This window comes from Eriocheir sinensis, chromosome 7 (assembly GCF_024679095.1).
Source record: "Eriocheir sinensis breed Jianghai 21 chromosome 7, ASM2467909v1, whole genome shotgun sequence".
In the NCBI taxonomy this organism is placed as follows: domain Eukaryota; kingdom Metazoa; phylum Arthropoda; class Malacostraca; order Decapoda; family Varunidae; genus Eriocheir; species Eriocheir sinensis.
The window spans coordinates 14,770,456-14,774,674 of record NC_066515.1 but is presented as its reverse complement, the minus strand read 5'-3'; the positions used below and the strand labels follow the sequence as shown (position 1 = coordinate 14,774,674).

At 40.2% G+C, this 4,219-nt stretch overlaps 1 pseudogene; it reads left to right on the top strand.

The window, feature by feature from the left end:
* The first annotated feature begins 680 nt into the window (after window positions 1-680).
* Window positions 681-2,865, top strand: LOC126995300 (uncharacterized; annotated as a pseudogene).
* The last annotated feature ends 1,354 nt before the right edge of the window (window positions 2,866-4,219 follow it).

Genomic DNA, 4,219 nt, shown 5'->3' with positions numbered 1-4,219 from the left:
AAGTGAAACATATAGTCTAGTCGCCAGATGGCTTTTCGTGTAGCTCCCGGAAATATACTTCTAATTGGCACTTTATGATAGAAAAATATCCCTAGAAGACTATTACGTATGTTAACACTAAAAAAATGTCACACGTACCCCTTACAGGTTCACAAACTATCCCGGGTAGGGCTCTAGGGTGGTATTGCTAGACGCGAAGGCTAGCGTCCTTTCCTGTCGCTCGACCAAGTAGGTAGGCAAAGTTACTTCGTCCCTCGACCGTATTGAGAGACCAGCCCGCCAGCAGCCCCCGCTGCATCTGGCTGCATCTGGGTGTTGGTACGCCTGATCGGCATCAGCTTGCCACGCACCGGCCCGATTTCCCGTTTTTTTCAAAAATCACGTTTCATATCGGGATTACATTAAGAGAAAAAGATAAATTTAGAGATAAACAAAACAGAAAAACTAGATATAACCGTAATTAATGGAAGAAGACGAGGTGCAGTGCATAAACTTTATTTCAGCAGTCATACATAGAAGAAATTATAAGGAAGTACTCTTTTAAAAATAATGGCATTTAAGAAACAAATTCAAATTAAACAATTATGAAAAAAAGAAAAATGAAAAAGATAATGCAGAGTGCCGATATGAATGCATATTCCGCCATCACAACAACGTGCGCGCACGGAAGCTGATCGACAATGGACCGTGCTGCACCACTTTCGTCAAGGCAGAGGAGAGTCCTGGTGCAGCTAGTGGAGGGAAGGCCTGTCCTTCAAGATAGGTCAACCAGCACTGCGGTCCAGCACAAGAAGAACTTGGCGTGGGATGAGATCGCCAAAAACTTCAACGCCATGCACCCTGATCTGGAGCCACGATCAGTTCAACAATTGAAAAGAAGTTTCAACCGCATCAAATTGAAGTAAGTAAATGAGGTGCATTGATTTTACGCTGTATATAGTTAACCTTTTGACCAGTATCGCTTTGTATCGCTTCTTAGGTCCTCCTCTCCTCGATCCTTTCAGCGCACAACGCGTCATGACCCCTGTGCGCTGTCGGGCAGGGGGAAGGTGAGTTCTATTTTCACCTCCACACCTCTGTAACTATGCATTGTAGCAAATATTCGGCATATCATTGGAAAGATAAAGGCAAATACTATACAACTTGCTTAATTATATTGCCAGTTTCATATGATGACCGAATAAACAATTATATTTTGCCATCGTATCTAAAAAAATAACCGCTATTATAATATGTATTGGTAGTATAGTTTGGTATATATTATTCTCGCTTTAACTTAGTGGTTGTAACAGCCAACTAGGCAAGACAATTCACCCCGTTCTGGTGACAGGCATCATATTTCACGTATGAGTATGTGGTTGCATTATGTAGGAGGTGTCGGTGGACATTCCATCAGAATAAAGTTACTATGGGGTGTGGAATACTGTTGGAACATGTATTGTGAGCGGGAGATTCAAAACACCACCAGCACAGACAGCGCGGCGTCGCTGCCACAATTTAGCAATAAAATAATTAATGCTCTTACTGTGAATTACCATATAATTCTTGCATCACGGGGTCACGGGGAAAATGCTTCCACCTCACCGTGCGGTTGCGAAGCAATTGGGGGTCACATGCCACTCCCTCCCCCCTGAGAATTAACATACTGCCCCCCATCGACCATGTCTTTATACCCACCATTAATATGATCTTAGAATGTGCCCTTGTAACATTCTGTGTGGCATCAGAATGCCGCGGAGCTTCACTTGTCTAGTTCCCTCCCATACTCAGATGTGCCTCCCTTTGATAAATACCTATCCACTCCATTGTTTGGGTGATGATTAAAATGATCAACTTTTCACCTTTTGAGACACAGATTACACCAATAATGTGTTCTCCAGATCCAAAATAATCATAATACATTAAAAATAGGCTACAACTAATTTGTCAATGAGTTTAGTTATTTTTCATTGTTATTACATGTTATTTGTAAGGCATAAAGAAATAATTACTGGTAGAATAGCAATAAGCATATAGCAGGTGTAGCTCTTACATATGATAATATTAAACCATTGCTGATCAAATAGTAACCCATTAATTCTTCCTTTGTTAGTTAAGAGCTATATTTAAACTAAAATAATCCCATGTTATCAACCTAATTGAATAGCAATATATCTTTAATGCAAACACTATTAATATTAATAGGCACTAGAATATTAAATCTGCAACAGTAATATCAATTTTGGTACAACAAGTTGTTTCCAATGCTCTTTACTATATTTGGTCAAAGGGTAAAAAAAGGTAAAGGAAAAGGTTAAGTTGGGAGCACACGCTATAGCTGTGGGTGGTGTCAGTGCTCATCTCCATCCCATTGATCCTTTGAGCCTGTCATGAGAGAACACATAAACCAGATACAGTACCAGTGTAACATCTGGGTTACCACAGTTTACTTTCCCTGGTGGCCCCAGGTACCATATATTGACCCGGGTGAAAGGAAGGATGAACGGCTGGGTGGCTGCATGCCGACTGCCCAGGCCCGCAGATTCATTGTTAGGGACTCGAACCACTGCATTGCAGAGGTGTATTGTTAAAGGGTTTATAATTCAGTATGCCTTTGATATATTACTGTTATTAAAATCATGTTTCATTGCAGTGTGAAAAAGGAAGAGAGAGCCTACAAGCTGAAGGTGAAGAAGACTGGTGGTGGCCCTCCTCCATCACCTCCCAAGTTTACAGAAGAACACGAGACTGTTGCCTCCATGATCTCTGGAGAACTCAACATGGGCGAGGATGTTTTTGACACTTGCCATTCAAGATGGGCATCCAGTGGATGAGGCAGGCACTCCCATCATGGATGTTACTCTCAGTAAGTTAATCATTGCTTGAAAGTATATCACATTATATTATCCAGTTTTCTGCATTCTTGTTCTGGTGCTGCATATAAATAGTATCATTGTTATTTTCACTTTTTGATACACTGGTTTAGGTTAAAATATATGCAAAAAAAAAAAAAATATATATATATATATATATATATATATATATATATATATATATATAGAGAGAGAGAGAGAGAGAGAGAGAGAGAGAGAGAGAAATATAGATAAAAATAAATTTATATATATATATATATATATATATATATATATATATATATATATATATATATATATATATATATATATATAGATAGATAGATAGATAGATATATATAGATATATAGATAGATAGATATAGATAGATAGATATAGATAGAGATAGATAAGTTATTTACTCATTTCTGGGAACAAGCTCTGAGGGGGCCCAGTCTAGGATTAAATTTAAATAACTATAAATGCAATAGATATCAAATTCCCTCTGGTGCCTTTATTGATGGGGTAGTGTTTTTTCAAGTATTATAAGAAAAGAAGCTAACAATGTTATTGAAGGAAGAAATTTCCCGAGTCACATCATCTTTCATGTATAAGTATGATTGATAATGCATTGTATTATTTCACAGCTGTGAGTGGAAAACTGCCACCAACAGAGGTCCCCTCTGCTACTGCTGCCGCTGAATGTGCTGAAGCACCTGCACCTCCTTGTGCTTCTTCATCTTTTCAGCCAGAAGCTTCATCCTCTGCATCCACTGCACCATCATTAACTACATTTACATGTAATGTGGCCTCCTCTTCTTCTGCCGCCCCACGGCAGAGGAGGAAAGTTGATGCGGAGTACCAGGCCTGTCGGAAACAGCAGGATGAGTATCACCAACTCCTTTTTCAACAGACCAAAGAGGAGCACGACCAACAGATGAAACTGTACCAGTTTCACAGGGAGGTGTTGCAGCGGCAGCTAGATGTCTTCACGGAGACTTGCCATCATATCCGTGAGGCAGCAGACACCTGCAAAGCCAAATTTTTGGACAGTTTGGGGAATGCCGGAGAGTAACATCCATGATGGGATTGCCTGCCTCATCAACTGCATGCCCATCTTGTATTGCAAGAGTGTCGAGGACACACTCGCCCATACTGAGTTCTCCAGAAACAGAGGCAACGGCCTCGTGTTCCTCGGAAAGCTTGGGAGGTGATTGAGGAGGGCCACCACCAGTCTTCTTCACCGTTAGCATGTAAGCTCCCCCCAACATCACTACCTATGAATTTATCTAAACATTTTATTAATGTGTTCATCTTATTGACTCTCATAACATGAAGGCCAGGCCTGTTCCACTCATTCTCTTGTTGGTAAAGTATTTTTTGCCTAT